This window comes from Sceloporus occidentalis, unplaced genomic scaffold (genome assembly GCF_023333645.1).
Source record: "Sceloporus occidentalis isolate IW3139 unplaced genomic scaffold, rSceOcc1.0.p SCAF_162, whole genome shotgun sequence".
NCBI lineage: Eukaryota > Metazoa > Chordata > Lepidosauria > Squamata > Phrynosomatidae > Sceloporus > Sceloporus occidentalis.
This window is the reverse complement of record NW_028317142.1, coordinates 71,811-84,719: the sequence shown is the minus strand read 5'-3', so window position 1 is coordinate 84,719 and position 12,909 is coordinate 71,811. Positions and strand designations below refer to the sequence as shown.

Here is a 12,909-nt window from a genome sequence, read left to right as displayed (position 1 = left end):
AAGCTTTTGAATGCAAACAAATGCATTATTCACTATGTATCATATTTATTTTTTTAAATGTGTATATTTGCTAATTTAAAAAAGTTGACCATTATTTACGTCTATTTTTTTCCTTTTCTTTTTTTAAGCTTGCCAATGCCATCCTGAAAGCTCTGTTTCAGGCATTTGTCACCACGAGACTGGCATATGTGAATGTAAACCAAATGTGTTTGGAAAAAGATGTGATCAGTGCGTGGTAAGAAACAATAAAACCGGTTATTCTTAAAGTGCATGTATAATGTAAAAAGAATAAGATCAGGGCAATTAAATATAGTTGATTTTATAACAGATACAAAGATAGATAACATAACAGTATTCTCCTGTGGACTCACCAACACGGATCCGGTTAAGCAAACGGCACTTCTATAGGGCCATTAACACGCACTCTAGGAATTAAATACATTTTCATGGAAAGTGAGTGACTTTATGGTTTATTCCCACAGCATGGATTCTACGGTTTGACGTCTGGCATTGGATGTCTCCCCTGTGATTGTAACGAGTCAGGCTCCGTTTCAGATGCGTGTAATGATGCCGGGCAGTGCACCTGCGTACCTGGAGTAGCTGGACTCAAGTGTGATGTTTGTGCCCATGGATTTTATGCAAACCAGGATGGCGGCTGCACTCGTAGGTTTTGCACAGTGTTGATTAGTTATGTTTTGGAGCTGATGCATAGCTATATTCAATTCTATGATTGCATGCCCCCCAGCTGTCCCGATTCAGGCGGGACAGTCCCGATTTGGGGTCTCTGTCCCGGGAAGCCAGCGGCCGGAGGGGGCTTTCAATCCTGTTCGCAGCCGCTCAGCGGCTGTTTTCAATGTTGGCCGGCAGATCAACATTGAAAACAGCCGCTGAGCGGCTGCAAACGGGATTGAAAGCCTTTTCCGGCCGCCGGCGTCTAATGAAAATAAAGGGGCTGACGTGCACCCACCCCACCTTTTAAAACGTGGGACGAAGTGCTGAGGCACGGCCATTGGGTAGCTCGGTGCGTGCACGCCAGCCCATTTAATGTAATGAACGCTGCCCCCACCAGACACCGGGAAGCAGTGGTAAGTCGGGGGGGCTTAGTGTTATTAGGGGAGCATAAGGCTTTTCTGGAGCCAGAGTGCCCCATAAAAATGTCTGTTAACCCCCTTTATGCCACTCTGCCTGCAGAAATACCTTTAACCCCCTATATGCCACTCTGCCTCCAGAAATGCCTTTTAACCCCCTATATGCCACTCTGCCTCCAGAGTGGCTTATAGGGGTATAAGGCATTTCTGGAGGCAGTGTGGCATATAGGGGGTATAAGGCATTTCTGGAGGCAGAGTGCCATATAGGGGGTATAAGGCATTTCTGGAGGCAGAGTGCCATATAGGGGGGTATAAGGCATATAGGGGGTTAAAAGGCATATCATGGGGCAGAGCGGCATATAGGAGGGTATAAGGCATATCAGGAAGGCAGAGTGTCATATAGGGGGTATAATGCATTTCTGGGGGCAGCTGTGCATAACTGGGGGGGTTGGCAAATAAAAGGAAATTTCTTAATAAATATGAAACAATTGTTTACGTTATTAACAAAGAAATAAAAGTTTCTTACAAGAATATCGTGAAGAATAATGTCATCAATTTTTGCAGTATCAAATGTTTTGATTCCAAAAATCAATGGAGGGAGGATAACATTAGCCTTTTTTAATTTAAAAAAAAAATTCTGCTGCTGTGCACTACTCTTCCAATGATGCTCAGCCAGCATTATGGTGGACACCTGGCTGGATGGCTGAGAATCATAGGAATTGTAGTTCACAGCTAGCATCTGCAGCTTTACTGTTGCTGCACTTCCCATGACGCTCAGCCAGCATCATGGAAGTAGTATGTCTGGCTGAGCCTTATGGGAATTCAATTCAATGTGTTGGTTATTTTTAATATGCATGACTGTGCTGACAAAAATAAAGTGTGTTTTAAGTGGTGATGCAATTGCTTGTATCGGAGAGTTTTTTTTTTAAAAAAAAGTGTCCCCCTTTCACATTTTGCAATTTTCCAACATTGTTGTGTTACGTTTTCCTTCCCAGCTTGTGACTGTGCACACACCCAGAATAACTGTGATCCTGAGTCTGGAGAGTGCATCTGCCCTCCTCATACGCATGGACCCAAGTGTGAATTCTGTGACACCAACTACTGGGGTCATGATCCAGAACTTGGATGTCTGGTAAGAGACCTCTAGAATTATCAAAGCCTGTGCCGGATAACCATGTGACCAACAACCTAGTTGGTCTGGCGGGGATATCTGCCAACAGGATCATATTAATGCTGCAAATGTCAAGATGTCATGTATTTGTGTGATTTCAGGAATGTAACTGTAGCAAAGATGGGTCCAACAGCCTCCAGTGTGACCTTTCAACTGGCCAGTGCCATTGCAGAAAGGAATTTGGTGGACAGACCTGCAGCGCCTGCCTGTTTGGATATAGGAAATATCCCGAGTGCGTTTCTTGTGACTGTGATCCCGAAGGCACGCAGTCTGCATGGTGTGATGATGAACGGAAGGTGTGCAGCAGCGTGGAAGAGACCGGCCAATGTGCTTGTAAGGTAAATAAACCCTGTTCTCTGTATTACTCCAACACGTGTTTTATAACGTAACTTGATAAAAAAAATATAACATGGTATAATACATTGTATAGCTTCAAACATCCTTGGGAAAACAATGTTCTGTGTAAAACCAATGCATTTTTTCTGCGTGCAGTTTGTCGCATACTGTACATTATTTTGCAGTTTTTAGTAACAAACCCAGACTCCTTCTCCCCTGTCTGTACCGAGAGCACATGTCCTGCAGCCTGCACTGCTCCCATTGAAGCCAATTCAGCCTAGAATCCATTGAATTTTTGTATTAAACATTAGAGAAAATGTTAGCCCTTAAAGTAGGCTTTTGAATGTTTTTTTGGCCTCCACAAGATTTAGCCACTGTTTTTTGGAATAGATTGTGATTCAACCAAATTCAATCAATCACATTGGGAATGTGTATTTTAAGGTACAATGGGCCATTTTTGTCAAATAACTCTCTGGTTGCATTAGCAAACTTTTATTTTGACATAGATACCGTAGAATCCACAGTGCAAAGGTGCACAGATGATTTATGATTAATTATCTATTATGCTATTCATGAATGCAACTCCACTGACAGTATGATAAGGAATCGAGGTGATTGTCTAGTATTTTGGGCTTAAGTAACAGAGCTAGAACACATTATACAAATGGCTAATCTGCAAAATGTGTAAAATGATGTGTACTTTTGTCCTTTTAAAAACATGATTTTATACACCTGCTTTGTTGCAGGACAATGTGGTTGGAAGTTATTGCAACGAGTGTAAGGCTGGCACTTTTGCTCTTCATGCTGAGAATCCACTGGGCTGTTCCCTCTGTTTCTGTTCTGGAGTATCCCAGCTTTGTGCCGAAATGGAAGGCTATGTCCGCATACCTGTAAGTCACTGATATTTGTATTTATTGTCCTGTATCCCATTACCAAGTATACATTATATTCTAATTTAAAGTTTTAAAATTAGCATTGCTGTCAAAGGTAAAGGAGTTCTCTGCATATGATCCAATACAAATGTAATCTTTTACAGGCAAAATACAAAACAAAAAAGATCAGTTCTTGTTTTTTTTGATGCAGTGCTATATGTAATGTTTTTAAATATTTGTATTTAGATTTCCTTGGTCCCGGATAATTCTCTGCTCAGCGTGGTTTCTCCAAGTAACCTCCAGGGAACTACAGACGGGGTATTCTCAGAGGCGGTTGACATTTTATTGGACGCAACAGTGGTGCAGCAACGTCTGAATTCGGAAAAATTCTACTGGCGATTACCACAACAGTTTTTAGATAATAAGGTAAGAACAGTAGTTAATATTTAACTTGATACGTGTAAAATGGTCATATTAATGTGATATCTGTGGCCTTGCCTTGATGGCGGGTGGGGCTAGTCACATATAGAGGCGGGGTTGGTCTTGTATAGGGGCCTGCTAGAAGGGAAGTCAAAGCAAAGTGGGTAGGAGAAAACAGGAAGTGGGTGGAGATTGGATATAGCCAAGTCCCGCCCCCTGCCAAGCAAAAATAAAGACTGGAAGACCCGAGGAAGCGGGGCTTTACCCGGAGAATCCTGGTCAACCCAGAGAATTCCAAGATATGAATATAACATAAAAATTTATTGTTGAGCCGTAAAGGTCTAATGTTTGCGGTTGCATTAACAGTCATTCTTTTTATTTTGTCTGGCAATGTAAACCATGTTTTACACTTTTATCTTCTATTTATCTGGCCACAGATTTTGGCCTACGGTGGAATGCTGTCATATGTCATTACTTATTATGCTCTGGGAGATTCTGGTTCCTCTGATTTTGAGCCCCAGATTTTAATGAAAGGTGGGAGCGCCAGCAAACTGATTATATCTATGTACACCCCTGCTCCTGGAAACGCGGTGAGAACGGAGATTCAAGCCAGCATGACAGAGGTAAGTACTGTATATAAGTAATAGCCTGGCTTCTCAGCAGCTGCTCAGGTTCTCCACAGTTAAAACCAACTGGGCAAAGTAGAACTGAGCCACCTCAAACCAACATATGTATTGCTTAGTAACCAACTCATAATGCTGCTAAGGATTAAGGATCTTAGTTGGATGTTCAGTGCCCAGGTACAGACTTTTGGAACATTGTCTCTGATACTTTAGACATTATTATTCTAAAGAGTAGGACTTGCAAAATGTGAGCAATCCAATGGTCTATGCTGTGATCACAAAACTTATCTGGAACTGTGTTGTTATTTAATCCAATGTAATGGTTACCATTTAACGTTACTGAATGTTTCCTTTATTTGTTTGTCATTTGCAGAATAACTGGAGGTATTTTGATTCTGAGCAGACTGTAACAAGATCAGATTTCATGTATGTTTTAAACAACATTGATTACATTCTAATCAAAGCATCGTATGGATATGGATTACAACAAAGCAGGTAAAGATTTAGTAAATTATGTACATAAATCACAGTCTCGTTATACTTATGTGCTTGTAAAACATCAGGTCATCAGTTAATGTGTTCATTCTGTGTTAAATTCCTATTATTTTCCTCTTTTTTTGAACATTCCTAGGATCTCTAATATATCAATGGAGATTGCGGTGGAGGCATCAGACATGCATTCTGGCCGAGAAGCTGCTCATCTCATTGAGGTCTGCGAGTGCCCCCTTGGTTATAGAGGACTTTCATGTCAGGTAAATTGCATTTCCAAAAAGTAGAATTTTATTCTGCCGTTTCAAAAACAATGGATTTACCCTTTTTCACGCCATATTTTTCTTTCTTTAGGAGTGTGCACCTGGATACTATAGAGAGAAGCTCTCAGAAATCAGTATCTTAGGGTTACGTTTCCAAAACCCTCCCTGTGTCCCCTGTCAGTGCAGCAATCACAGCGAGATCTGTGATCCGGATACTGGCAGATGCATGGTATGTAACATTATACAGGATCTCAAAGCAGCCAGATATATTACATTTCAGTCTCATTTATGATAATGCATTCTACATTGTAATTACATTAATAACTAACATTAAAATAATGTTTGAATAAAATTAGGGTGAAAACTTGTCAATTTTAGGGTCCTTGAGAGATAATATATTTTCAGTATTTACATCGTATTTATATATTATTTCATATCTTAATATTGCCTCACATTGAAGGGGTCAGTCAACATTTACAATTGAAACAATCTTAAGTAAATATTTTCATTTATTCAAGTCTTACCTATGTTATATGTAAGTAAAATGGGGGTATTTTGTATGATTTTAAATGTATGTGCAAAACTGTAACTCTAGACCATCTAGATAATATTTCTCCATGTGTGGTTATGTCTGTTTGAGCATTTACATATTAGTTTATATGATAGTAGAACACGCCAGATGAATGTTGAAAGGTGAATGTTATTGCATGTAATACCCACTGGCGTTGTACAATTTTATTCTACGACTCCCCCACCAGAGAGTTGGTTAATATTTTAATAATTTGCAATAATTTACTGTATAATCCTAATTTCCCATTCAATAAAAATAGATACAGCCATTAGTGGGCCAACATGTTAATAAAATACCATAACTTTTCAAAATCCCATAGGCCCCTTCTTTGGAGGTCCTTTCTTCTTTTGGATACTAAAAGACAACACAAACTTAGATTTAACTCTCTTTCCTTCGGGAACAGCTAATATTTAGCTATGCTCACATGTCTAACACAGCATAGTGAACAAAATAAAAAAAGAACAAAAATTCAATCTCCAAGTGCAAAAAAGTGTCTTTCATAAAAACATATGCCTTATAGCAATAGATAACATGCATCGACCAGTCTAAAAACCATACTGTCAGATTTCACCAATTTCCCTGATCATTACCTGAAAGTGGGTACATTGTTAAAGAACCTCCTTGCTGCAGTATTAAGTGAAGGATTAGCGTATTACCAGTTATAGGCAATGCTGATTGTTGGTTTGCTGTCATGTTGCAGGACTGCCAAGATAATACAGCTGGTGACCACTGCCATCTATGTGCTCCTGGCTACTATGGGAAAGTAACTGGGTCAATTGCAGATTGCTCATTGTGTGCTTGTCCCAAGGGCAACAGCCAGAGGTAATTTTACATCTAAACACCTATTTTATGTTGAAATGCGTGTACAGTCTTCTTCCTTGTCTGCCATTACTCCACAAATCAGATATTTATGTTTTAATATTGCTTTTTTAGAATCTTTTCTGATGGGGTCAGTTTCTAGTCCTCTTAGCATTAATGCTGGAATCAACATGATTTGGCATCATAAACCGCAATTATATTGTTGAGAAAAAACCATAAGAAGGCATCTTGAAGCATCTGCAAATGAGCCAAAAATATATGGTTAACATCAATGTCCTACTTAGATGCTTTCGTGAAAATGGGGTACTAAGTTGTACAGTGGAATGCTTTTAATATGTAATGAAGGTATTTTCTCTCAAACGAAATCTCTAGTATGTCAGTATTTTTATGTAAAATTAACACTCCAGTATACTAGTTCAAGTGTCTGAATGACTACCTTTACGGTGGTATAGATCTGTCTGACCACTCCACCTCTGCATATAGAAAGATGATGTCTGCGTATGACACCATATTCTGGCACTAAATATTCAGTTGCACACGGAAGCATGACTGAGAAGTTCAGACTTCTTCCTTCTCCCAAAATAGTGTGCTGTGTTGAGTAGATTGATCTCTTAAACCTCCTAGCTGGGGCTCAATAGGCTGGCATTCTTCTGAGGTCTCCTGTCCTTGGAAGCTGACTAGGGTAATATAGCTCTGATTACATGCTGTATTAGCAAATTAGAGAAATTAAGTATAAAAATGTAAATGTAGAGAAATAAAATCTGCTCTATTATAATTGTTAAACATTTTAAACTCCCTTTTCCTGTTTATGATCCTAGTTTTAGCCCCACGTGCGTCCTAGAAGGCATTAATGATTTCCGTTGTGATGCCTGTCTACCTGGATATGAAGGGCGATACTGTGAAAGGTAAGGACGATATGTGCTATTGAATTATTGGAAGGAATCCAGCATAAACAAAGTGAGTTTTAAAAGAGAGTATTACAGTCAGCTTTTACTCATAGTTAAAAGTGATATCTTTTTGGGGGGGGGCGAACATTGAAAACAACAAAGAAGACATACTTTTCTGTGTTGGCCCAATAGCTTATATCATCTTCTGCAAAGGCCCTGTCTTCTTTTGGACCAACACCATATCAATGTTCCTAAAGTTTGGGGCGAGCACTAAACTCAATGGCTCCTGTAAATGCTATTATCACCGAAGCCTATGAAACAAGCCAGGTTGTCAGTGTTAGCCAAGCTGTTGGGCTTCACAGAAACACTGGAAAAGTTGGACCAGTTCAGTTATTTAAAAGACTCTGAAATAAGAACTTGACATTTTCTTTAGCAATAGCTACTTATGATGCAAAGGCGTTATGGTGCAAACATAAAGTATTTAATAATGTATTCTGTATATGTTTTGTAACATGTAGGTGTTCTCTTGGCTACTACGGAAATCCAAATGAGCCTGATGGCTTCTGCCAGAAATGTGACTGCAACCCAAGCGGTTCATTGAATAATGAATGTGATCGGCTAACCGGCCAGTGCATTTGCAAAAAAGGAGTAACTGGCCGTCTTTGTGATACTTGTGAATTAAGGCACATTCTTTTGGAAGAAGAATGTATATGTAAGTAACACACATCAGTACACTCTGTACTGTGCATATAACCTAGCTATTTTGTTAGTGGAAGAAAGGGACCTTTGACATAGGTATATAGAGTTGGGTGCACGGGGAATGACGCTGTGATAAGAGCAACTTATAAGTCAAAAGAGCCAGATCACACACACACAGTCGAAAAAGTTTAATAATGCAAGGAAAGTGATGGATCAGAGGCACGAACAGGTACATTTCGGTACAATGGCCAATCTAAGCCAAAAATTAGGCGGTCACCCTTGCCACTAGTGGTGCACCTAATAAATCGCACTTCATGTGACCCAAACATAATAAGATATGACACCGTTGAATATGTTTTATTTCATATTATAGTTGGATACAGGTAAAGAGTGTCCACGTTATTTAATGCTGTTTAACGATTCCTTCGCCAACTCTTACTAGATGCTTCATGCTCATTGTGTGGGATAACGTTATTAATGTGAGACGTTCAGGGAAACTTACCCGAGCCTGAAACGGTAAAGTAAAGGGTTTTTCAGAACCTGTTGAGTCTATTATTGTAGGATCCATGCAACACTTCTTAATAGATATATCTTAACATCACTTCTTCAGTGCACCTTAATAAAATGATCTAATACTACTGGGGTATAAAGTACTTCAGCGGTTACCTGCCTGTCCATGGCTTTGACCATTTATTTATTCTTTTATTTCCAGCTTGTGATGATGATTGCACAGGAACCTTACTTGATGATTTGGATAGTATGCACCAGGCCATCTTCTCTTTTAATATGACCGGTATTGGTAGACCACCTCATCAAACTCTATTCAACTTGGAAAATGTGACAAAGCACTTTAAGGTATCCTACTCAAAAAGTATAATACATATTTCAACCAGTGGTATTTGATTAGGTATTTATCTATCTGTCGCTTGCTTTCATCCTGTTTCATCCATCCATCTGTAATATAGACTTGTAAGAAAGTTATACTTTACTGTAAGAGTGGTAGATAAGTGGAACAGCCTCCCAGAAGAAATGGTAGATATATGTAGAATGTGGGTCTAGTTTAATTTTAATCAACAACATTAGATTGCAAATGAAATATTATAACATAGGCAGCTTCGTGAATAAGAATGTGTTTTAATAAATATTATGTTACTTTAAGTTTCCCTCCATCCCTCCGTACAAATAATGTAGTTGCTCTCTGTAGACACGTCATGGCCGAAACTGTCCAGATCGGGGAAACTGGATAAAATCTAATAAAGGATATTTATGATCTTGAAACTGTTCAAATTGGATCTGTAGATGAAGTTGCTGCTCTCTCCATAATTTAATCAGGTCCCGGCTTAGAGCATGATGTTCGCTAATTACCAGAGGCAATTATATGCAAATATATTTTTAATACATATTTAATTATGCCTTAAAAGCCAAAAATGATGGTTGATAGGAGATTAAGATACAACAAACATTGAGGTTCATGGAAAGGGCTCACAGGATTTATTGAAAGCTTATGAGCACATAGCTGAAACGCAACAGCTCTTAAAGACTAAATCAACAGCAATCACTTTATTTTGAGGTCTGCCAGAAAAAAACAAATACAAAGTGTTGAAAGTCACACATTAAATAAACTGAAAGTAAATGGCATCTATCTATCTATCTATCTATCTATCTATCTAGTTTATATTATCTATCTATCTATCTATCTATCTATCTATCTATAACATACCCTGTTCTTTGGCCATTTATACATTTCTGCATGTTTTAGGCTTGTATCTCTAGATTGTAAATTTGTTTGAGCAGGGCCCTCCTCACCTGTTGTCTCTTTTAGTCAATTTGTTATATTGCATACTACTTGTTATGTCCTGTCTACCCATTGTACAGCGCTACGGAATTTGATGGCGCTATATAAAACAATAATTATAATAATAATAGTGTCTCCATGCATGTTCAGGCTGGAGAAGTACAGATTTGATTTGTATTCCTGTCCAAGGTCCATGAGCATTTTTATGGCATCTCTGGAATCTCTTAATTTTTCTCAGTCAGGTTAATGTCATCATTACATTTATTTCATATGTACATACGGTATATTCCATCTGTTAGGTATATTCCCAAGTAAAGTTTCCATTATTTTTATCGAGGTTTATGCAAGTCAAATGTGTAGATTTAAGTCATGTTTCTCAATATTCTCAATAACTAGACACATTTGGATTGTTTTTCAGGAGTCTATGCCAATAAGAGTCGGTCCAATAATATCACTGGACAAGACAATGGCGCAGCTCAGTTCTTTGTCTAAAGACACCCTCCAACTTGAGCAGCACGTGAGTACACACCATAATCTGCAGATTGATTTTCCTACAGTGCCTCTTTTAGTAAGATCGCCATAATATGAAGTTTGCTTTGTTATACCTTGGACAGTTTGAATTCTATTTAAGTCTATTTCTTAATGTAAAATCTAGTAAAGCAAATATTAAAAAGTAGACCTCATATGTGTCCAGTAAGGTCAATACATATAGTTCTACAAAAACGCAATTGCCCCCAATTTCTATTTTTGCATATTTGTCGCCCCTTATTTTTTTTGTTTTTTTTTTTTGATCCTCCAAATAATTTTAATATTAGGCAAAGATAACCCGAGTAAACATAAAGTTCAGTTCTTAAATGATCTTTTCATTTGTAGAAGGAAAAAAAATCTGACCCTTGCCCCCTTAGTTACTAAATCAATTAACCAAATATAATAGATAATTGGGTTTAATTTCACTAGACACACACAGACATAATTACAATAAATACCTTTTCAGAGCACTGTAGTATCTTTTTTTTTTTCGCTTTATGAAATTCTTATATCTATCCTGCGACATCAATTGAAATTAGGTTAATTATGTAAAATATTTTATTACATACAGGTGCTTTGGAGCTTTTAAGATTCAGTGATATTATTAAATTGTTCAAAATGATCTATACATTGCTCATTGTTATACAACTTAAATGTAATTTGTTTTGCATTTTTAAAAATCTAAGTCATACATGTTTACTTTTCCCTAAGATGGAGCAGGTGATTGGTGATGGAGAAGCACTGAACAATGCCACCATCAGAACTCTGAATAAGACTCAAGAGTTAATCGGCTTTATTGACAAAATGCAAACAACTATTCAAGGTACATTTATTGCCATTTAAATGGGTTTATCCCAAACAGTTGTTGAGCTACAGACGCCTATCCAGCAATTATCTGGTTGTCAGAGATAGAAGTTGTTTGGCGATATAAGGGCAGTTCTTCCTTTTTGCGTGTACTTTTATTAACTTTAAATAGTTATTTAAATCAACGCAGACTTTCTTCTGGTACTGAGGTTGATAGCATACATGGACAACTATAGGACTTCTAGCACCCATGGTAAATTATATGCTACATGTATACTTTCTTTGTAAAAAAAAAAAAAATATATAGTGGCACCCCTACCAACTCGGCATACTAGACAGCTGCCTAATTTGACTATGTGGCCAGATCTGTCTTTCTAGTGTTTGGAAGCTTTGTAAATGAGCTCTTAACTTATCTTTCTTGCAGTATTGGTGGAAGTGGTTGAAAGCCTAAATGAGACGAGCATTGATACACAGCTCTCTGACAATTTGCAATTAAATTATGAGGATGATGTCTCCTTAATGCTCAGTTCTATGAGATCGAAATATTTTGATGATCAAAGTCAAGATGCTACCAAAACCCTCAAGTAAGCTCTTTTACTTTCTTGTTTTTGCGATATATATGTAGTAGAAGTATTATTAAATACTCATCTACAGACACCAGACAAGCCAGAAGGCTTGTTTTTCCCTCAGAAATCTCATGGTGCTTCCACAACCACAAGGGATTCTGGTGTATATGTGTGTAACTGTATATATATGTGTATATATATATATATATATATATATATATATATATATATATGTGTGTGTGTGTGTATGTATATATATATAATAATATTAGTATACATGTTAGTACGTATACATTTTATATTATTAATGGAATAAGTTTTTATTGAGATTTTAAGAAAAAAATATTTTTATATAGGTCCAGAAAGAAAAAGTAAAATACAATATTAAATCCATGAAAAATATCGAAGCATACGAATACTATTTTATTTTATTATATTATAATACGTACATATATTTGTTTTGTTTATTGGATGTCTGTTCACAGGGGAAAAAAGGAATTGCTAAATCAAATATATCTATATAAATTAAAACACACTTTTAAAATGAGTTGCCCTTTTCATTTTTTTTTTTTTATACCGCCTGTCACAAGAACACAAGAAGTTAGAGGAATTCTGTAGAGAGTACCAGACAGCTTTAGAAATTGAACCAATAGCGGTATTTACTTTTATCTGAGTAGTTTTTTTTCCTTTTATGATTTATCAGAGTATCAGAAGGCTATCTACACAGAGTTAAGAAAGAATATGAGAAGCCACGCCAAGATTTAACAAAGTTAAAAAATAGTCTTGAAAATGCCCTTGCACAACGTAACAACAAACTACTGGCAGCGGAGGATTTGTTGTATGTGGCCTCTGCAAACACCAACAACACCAACAATCTGCTGGTCATTATACAAAGAAATCTGGCTGATTTGAGGGTGAGTTTCAGAATTTATGTTTATAATTACCTATTAATGTGGTAAAACAATTGATCAAGGTTAA

General features: G+C 37.4%; 1 pseudogene; it reads left to right on the top strand.

Moving 5' to 3' along the window:
- The window catches only part of LOC149279536 (laminin subunit alpha-1-like), a 60,023-nt pseudogene that overhangs the window by 21,179 nt on the left and 25,935 nt on the right, over window positions 1-12,909 (top strand).